The sequence below is a fragment of the Hordeum vulgare genome, chromosome 7H (genome assembly GCF_904849725.1).
Source record: "Hordeum vulgare subsp. vulgare chromosome 7H, MorexV3_pseudomolecules_assembly, whole genome shotgun sequence".
Lineage (NCBI taxonomy): Eukaryota > Viridiplantae > Streptophyta > Magnoliopsida > Poales > Poaceae > Hordeum > Hordeum vulgare.
Genome location: NC_058524.1, coordinates 132,670,268 through 132,678,626, shown reverse-complemented (window position 1 = coordinate 132,678,626; position 8,359 = coordinate 132,670,268).

Genomic DNA, 8,359 nt, shown 5'->3' with positions numbered 1-8,359 from the left:
GAATTCCAATTACTGGCCCCTTTCTCGTGAATGATAGTGCATAAACACAAATCAAGGATAACATGCCTAGCATGGAAGATACCAATAGCCCCCTGTCACCACATGAGCGGTTCGGGCATGCAAAACAGATTCTTTCTTGAAGGTTTAGAGAGTGGCACATGCAAATTTACATGGAATGGCAGGTAGATACCGCAAATAAGTAGGTATGGTGGACTCAAATGGAACAACTTTGGGTTTATGGGAGTGGATGCACAAGCAGTATTCCAGCTTAGTACAAGTGAAGGCTAGCAAAAGACTGGGAAGCGACCAACTAGAGAGCAACAACAGTCATAAAAATGCATTGAGATTAACTAACATAGAGTGCAAGCATGAGTAGGACATAAATCACCATGAACATGAATATCATAGAGGCTATGTTGATTTTGTTTCAACTACATGCGTGAACATGCGCCAAGTCAAGCCACTTGAAACATTCAAAGGAGGATACCATCTATCATACTACAACACAATCATCTCAACATTCAGGTGGGCATCCAAGACAAACCATTATAAGCTCCTAGCTAAGTAAGCATGGCATAAGCAACTATGATCTCTAAGTTGTCATTGCAAACATGTTTCTCTCACAACAAAGTTGAATCAGGCATGATGAGCCAGTCATATTTACAAAAACAAAATAGATCGAGTTCATACCAGCTTTTCCAAGCTCAGTCACTTCATCATATATCATCATTATTGCCTTTCACTTGCACGACCGAACAATGTGAACAATAATAAGCGTGCTCGTGCATTGGACTAAAGCTGGAATCTGCAGGCAAACACAAAGGAGAAGACAAAGTAATATGGCTCTTTGAAAGCTAAACAGGTATGCATGCGAGAGCCACTAAACATTGTAACCAATATCTTCTACCTTGACCCAAAGAAAAAGAAAACTATTTACACGGGAAAACTCCCAACAAGCAAGAGAAGAAAAAAAAATCTTTTTGGGTTTTCTCAAACTAGACAGACACACGAAAACAAAACTAGAAAAAGAAAATAAACTAGCATGGATGATACAATGGCAAAGTGTGAACACCGATGAACAAAGTGAAAGCATAAGCAAGAATGTAAAGTCTGGCTCCCACTGATAAACCGGTGTCTAGTACTCGACTGATGGCTCGGGCACGGGCACCTGTGGTTGGGCTAAGCCCCAATATGCGTAGATGTCCGAGGGCATAATAATGTACCTGCCTGCATGAAGATTGAACAAAGAAGGAGCAGGCAAAGTAATAGTCTCACGAGTACCCTGACTAAACACTAGGTTATAAATCATCCTTCTATTTATATCTCTATCAAGAAAGTCATGGCAAACCATGCTATCGTAATCTAGATATCTCTCCGGAAGAAGAACCTCTTCTTCCTCCTCCAGTCTAATAGGTATCTCAAAATGTCTAGCAAGACGAGTAGCATAGATACCTCCATAGACAACAAACACCTTTAGAACGGTTCAGGTTCAACCGTTGAGCTACTATAGCGCCCAAGCTATAAGTTTTATCATTATAAAGGGCTTGGCGCAAGACTGCAAGATCTGGGGAACTAAGTGACCCAGCTTTCCCACGGCCAATCAAACATTTTCCCACAAATAGTGAGAAGTACCGAAGCACGGTAAAATGTATGCTAGAAGCTCTAAAGCAAGACACTCCTCTCTCCTCTCCTACAACAATAGTATCGATGAAAGCTTGCAAGTCCCATGGACGAGGTTCATGAATATCCCCAACATAAGGTAATTTGCAAACATTGCAAAAATCCTGGAGTGACATGCACTTGGGGATATCATAAAGTTTGAACTCAACCATAGGAGGATTCTTCCTCGGATAGAAGTTAAAGCTTTGTACGAAGATATTTGTGAGGAGGACGTATTGCGGACACTTATCATCAACGAAGGCGGTAAGGCCTTCGTTTTCCATCAAGTGATAAAAGTCCTCATAAATTCCAGCGGCGCGTAAGAACACGTCGCTTGGCCACTCGCACGCTCGAACTTCTGCGACTCGAGGGACCTGATACTTGGGCTTCTTCTCACTTGCATCACCCTTGGGGTCACAGCTTGAAGAGTCTCTTAAGAACCTCCTCATGTTTTCCCTTTTCTATCTCTGAAATTTTCTGAAATTTTTAGTGATTCTAAGGAAAAGTGAACAAGGCTCAACAAAACTCGTAGCAACTACTCTCACAAGTGCCTAGAGGCCATATTACGCATCAAAACTACTTGGGACCAGCTAAAATTAGCATGCAAAGCTCAAGAACATGGTCACCAAGCAGCAAAATGCACGAAGTATAAGGCACTAGAGAAAAAACTAATTGGACCAATGGAGAGGCAACTTACCAAGGAGTAATTTCCTCAAAACTGTTCGGAGAACGGTGATTTGAGCAAAGAGATTGAAAATCCCTGCAAAAGGAGCATGAACACGGGTTTGAGGCACGAAACGATTTTTTCTGGAGGTAGGAGAACGAGATGAGAGCAAGAATGAGTGGAGGGGGTATCTGTGGGCCCCACAAGCCGGGGTGGCGTGGCCAGGGGGCGTGCCCGCGCTGTCAGGGCTTGTGGCCCACTGGTGCAGCCCCGACACAAGCTCTTCGTCTCAGAATTTTTTAAAAATTCCAGAAAAAATCATACTTGATTTTCAGGACGTTCGGAGAACTTTTATTTTCGGGGTACTTTTCTACCGGACGCTAAAACAGAAAACAGGGAAAACTAATCTAAACCTATCATTTTTCTTTTAAGCAACCGAAGGTGAAATATTGGAATAGAGGTTCGTGACTCCTCGATTCATCCATCTCATGGTCATCGAAAGAAAACCGTCAGTGAGGTTGATCAATTCTCTTTGACAAACTTTTTCGAATCGCAAAATAGAATGGAGAATTTCCGAATAGTCATTAGGTCACCTCAATGGGGATATGTATCTCCCCAACAAGCAAATCATACTTCATCTTGACACGAGGTATAGGGCATTCAAAGCTCCCAATAAGAATAGATGAAGTTTTTTTGATAGCATTGATGCAATGTACTCGATATTGTTTCTTCCGAAAGTGCACCGTATGCTCATTACCATTGACATGGAAAGTGACATTGCCTTTGTTGCAATCTATAACAGCCCCTGCAGTGTTTAAAAAGGGTCTTCCAAGGATGACCTCCAGGGCATCGTCCTCGGGAATATCCAAGATAACAAAGTCTGTTAAGATAGTGACATTAGCAACTACAACAGGCACATCCTCGCAAATGCCGATAGGGAAAGCAGCTGATTTGTCGACCATTTGCACAGAGATTTCAGTGGGTGTCAACTTATCCAGTTCAAGTCTACGATAAAGAGAGAGAGGCATAACACTAACACCGGATCCGAGGTTGCATAAAGCAGTTCTCACATAGTTACCTTTAATGGCGCAAGGTATTGTGGGCACACCGGGATCACCTAGTTTCTTAGGAGTTCCACCCTTGAAGGTATAATTAGCAAGCATGGTGGAAATCTCAACCTCATGTATCCTCCTCTTATTAGTCACAATATCTTTCATGTACTTAGCATATGGAGACATTTTGAGCATATCTGTCAAACGCATTTGCAGAAAGACAGGTCTAATCTTTTCAACGAAGCGCTCAAAATCCTCATCATCCTTTTTTCTTGGATGGTTTGGGAGGAAAATCCATGGGTTTCTGAACCCATGGTTCCCTTTCTTTACCATGCTTCCTAGCAGTGAAGTCATTCTTATCATATATCTTAGTCTTAGGCTGTGGGTTATCAAGATCAACATGTTCAATCTCTGCATCCTTATCATTGCTAGGTTGAGCATCATCATGAACATCACTATTGATATCATCATTAGGCTCATGTTCATCATCAGATTGTCTATCAGCATCACAGACAGAGACATCGTTTGGACTCTCAGGTGTAGCAGCAACAGGGTTGCTAGCTTTTAGGTTCCTATCATCTTTCTTCTTCTTTCTAGGATGACTAGGTGCATCAGTGCTAACTCCTTGAGAATCTTGTTCAATTCTCTTAGGATGATCCTCGGCATACAAAGGTTCCTGAGTCATTCTACCGCCTCTAGTGACGACTCTGACGGAATTTTCATTCAACTCATTGAGCAAGTCATTTTGAGCCTTAAGTACGTGTTCTACCTGAGTAGTAACCATAGAGGCATGTGTACTCAGAAGCTTAAGATCATTGACATTTCTGTCCACACAAGCACTTAAATGACTAAGCTTACGAGCCTTCTGTTCCTATTGTCTGCTAACATAATCATTGAAACTCTGTTGTTTGGCAACAAAGTTATCAAATTCATTTAGGCATAGGGTAGCAGGTTTATCAAAAGGAATATCACTCTCATCAAACCTACGCAGAGAATTTACTTCTGCTACCTGTATCGGGTTATCAAGACCATGGATCTCTTTGATAGGTGGTAGGTTTTTGACATCTTCAGATTTAATGCCTTTCTCTCGCATAGATTTCTTGGCTTCTTGCATATCATCAGGACTGAGGAATAGAATACCTCTTTTCTTCGGAGTTGGCTTAGGAGGTGGTTCGGGAATAGTCCAAGCATTCTCATTGCACAAGATGTTATTCAGTAGAATTTCACCTTGTTCTACAGTTCGTTCCCTAAAAACACAACCAACACAACTATCTAGGTGGTCTTTGGAAGCATCAGTAAGTCCATTATAGAAGATATCAAGTATTTCATTCTTCTCAAGAGGGTGATCAGGCAAAGCATTCAGTAGCTGGATGAGCCTCCCCCCCAAGCTTGTTGGAGACTCTCTTCCTCAGCTTGAGCAAAGTTGTATATTTCCTACAAGGCAGCTTGCTTCTTATGGGCAGGGAAATATTTTTCAGAGAAGTAGTAGACCATGTCCTAGGGGCTACACGCAGAACCAGGAGCAAGAGAAGTGAACCTAGTATTAGCATCATCCTTTAGCGAGAAAGGAAACAGCTTGAGGATATAGTAGTGGCGGAACTTTTCCTCACTAGTGAATAGGGTGGCTATATCGTGCAGTTTGGTAAGATGGGCTACAACCGTTTCAGACTCATAACCGTGAAAAGGATCAGATTCGACCAGAGTGATTAACTCAGGGTCGACAGAGAATTCATAATCCTTATCCTTCACAAAGACAGGCGAAGTAGGAAACTTCGGGTCGTATTTCATCCTAGCGTTCTAAGATTTTTCTTTCCACTTGAGCAGTAATTTCTCAACATCATAGCTATCCTTACACGCAAGAAAATCCTCGGCTATCTCTCCCTCCATAACATAGCGCTATGGCATAACAGGCAATTCAGGCAGAGTAGCAGGTTCTACTTCAATAGTATCAGCAGTTTCAGAAGTATCATCACATCTAGCAGCAACTCTAGCGATTTGTGCATCAAGGAATGCACCTACTGGCAAAGTAATATCAGGCATAGCATCATCTGGCAAAGCAGCATCAAGCATAGCATCATAAGGCAAAGCAGTATCAAGCATAGCATCATCAGGCATAGTATCAAGCATAGCATCATCATAAGCATCATGGGCAACAGAAGTAGCATCATCAAGCACATGCGACATATCAAGATTTCTAGCACGAGGCGATGTCACAAACTTACTCATAACTGAAGGTGAATCTAGTGTAGAGCTAGATGGCAGTTCCTTACCTGTCCTCGTAGTGGAAGGCAAGATTTCAGTTCTTGGATCTTTCGGATTCCTCATAGCGACCAGCAGACGAAAATCCCAAGTGACTCAGAGAATATAGCTGTGCTTCCCCGACAACGGCGCCAGAAAATAGTCTTGATAACCCACAAGTGTAGGGGATCGCAATAGTTTTCGAGGGTAGAGTATTCAACCCAAATTTATTGATTTGACTCAAGGGGAAGCGAAAGAATATTCTCAAGTATTAGCAGCTGAGTTCTCAATTCAACCACACCTGAAAGATTAGTGTCTGCAAGCAAAGTATCAGTAGCAAAGTAGTATGATAACAACGGTGCCAGAAAAAGGTCCGTTGACGGCAAACTATTCCTGACTTGTTGTATCAATGGCGCCAGAAAAGTCTTGCAGCAGGTAACATCAAAGTAGCAAGTAATAGCAGTAGTGACAGCAGTAGCAAGTAAGAGTAGTAGTGACAGCATTAGCAAGTAACATCAACAACAAGTAAGAGTAGTAGTGACAGCAGTAGCAGCAAAGTAATGTAGCAAGGACCAGTAGTAAAAGACTCGTAGACAGTGGATCGGTGATGGATGATTATGCCGGATGTGATTCATCATCTAACAGTTATAACACGGAGAGATAAGTAACTAGCTCCCGTTCGTCAATCTAATGTAGGAAAGTATTCCGTATGTAGTCATACGTGCTTAGGGAAAAGAACTTGCATAACATCTATTGTCCATCCCTCCCATGGCAGCGGGGTCCTAATGGAAACTACGGGATATTAGAGTTCTCCTCTTAATAAAGAACCGGACCAACGCATTACCACTTGGTGAATACATGAACTCCTCATACTATGGTCATCTCCGGGAGTGGTTCCGGCTATTGTCACTCCGGGGTTGCCGGGTCGTAACACATAGTAGGTGACTACAACTTGCAAGATAGGATCTAAAACACACATATATTGGCGACAACATAATAGGTTCAGATCTGAAATCATGGCACTCGGGCCCTAGTGACAAGCATTAAGCATAGCCAAGTAGTAGCAACATCAATCTCAGAACATAGTGGATACTAGGGATCAATCACCGTCAAAACTAACTCGATTACATGATAGATCTCATCCAGCTCATCGCCGTCCAGCAAGCCTACGGTGAGATTACTCACGAACGATGAAGAGCATCATGGAATTGGCGATGGAGGAAGGTTGATGATGACGATTGCGACGATTTCCCCTCTCCGGAGCCCAGAACAGACTCCAGATCTGCCCTCCAGATGAAGAACAGGAGGTGGCGGAGCCTCCGTATCGTAAAACGCGATGAATCCTTCTCTCTGATTTTTTTCCGGGCGAAACGAAATATATAGAGCTGAGTTTGGAGGCGGTGGAGCCTCGTGGGCCCCACAAGCCTGGTTGGTGCGGCCTGGGGGGGTGGCCGCGCCACCTAGGATTGTGGCCCACTGGCTCACCTCCCCTGGTGGATCTTTGCGCACGCATTTTTCATTAATTCCAGAAAAATTCTTTGTAATTTTTCACGTCATTCCGAGAACTTTTATTTCTGCACGAAAACAACACCATGGCAATTCTGCTGAAAACAACGTTAGTCCAGGTAAGTTCCATTCAAATCATGCAAGTTAGAGTCCAAAAGAAGGGCAAAAGAGTTTGGAAAAGTAGATACGACGGAGACGTGACAATCCCCAACATTATTCCCCAGTTTAGCTTGAACTTATTCATGGTAAGCTCGTGAAATAAGAATAATAACTATGTTAAGGGACCAGCTTGCTCCATTGGCCGGCTTGTTTCAATGAAGTGTCTTCTCAAAAATCCGGGTGTCTTCTTCATATGAATGAGCCGTCTTCACAATTATCTTGAAAGTCTGTATCCTTCTGCAATAAAATATTTGGAATAATAACCCATCTACCAGTGAATTGGCCTCCAATGTTTTGGCCTGATGAAAATTTTGGTAATAAGATAACCATATGATGTTGAGCCGACTTCCATTGCTTTGACTTTGAAAAATTGTTGGGAGTGAAGAAATCATTGTGATCCTGAGCCGGTCTTTCAATGCTTCAATGATATGACTAACAAAAAAAGGAGACCAGTCTCGCTCACAATTGATATCTTGAAAGCGCTCTTCTATTTTTATATATATCCATATTACCTATAGCCCCCAAGCTCCAAGTTTATCAATTTCATGCAATAATATCTTTGACTTTCCTACAGCAACCTGGGACTTTTAATTGTCTTCTACTTTTATAAAACTTCACATGGTGTAGCCCCCAAGGACCAGGTTGTTTTTCCCGCAACAACACGGGACTTTGAACTTTGTAGCTAGATAGCTTTGAAGAAATTCGGGTTGTCCATATGAGTCGCCAGTTATAAGTTGAATTTATTTTTGCTTTTCACCATGTGTAGCCCCCAAGGACTGGCTCATCAGTACGTGATGGGTCGGGTCTTCAATTTGTACTTCATAATCTGTTAAACATCTGAATGATGTAGCCCCCAAGTGTCTGGTCGCATGCGTGCGACGACTTGAGACTTTAGGAAATTTGATCTGAGCAGTGTAGTCCCCAAGTTCTGGTTCGATTGCCTACAACGGCTCGGGACTTATATGTACTGATCCTTCGAAAAGGAAAAGCATCATATGATGTAGCCCCCAAGAGCCGGCTTCCCTCTTGGAGATGGCTCAGTCTTTCCCATTGCAGAAAAAGGTGCATTAGCCCACAAGTG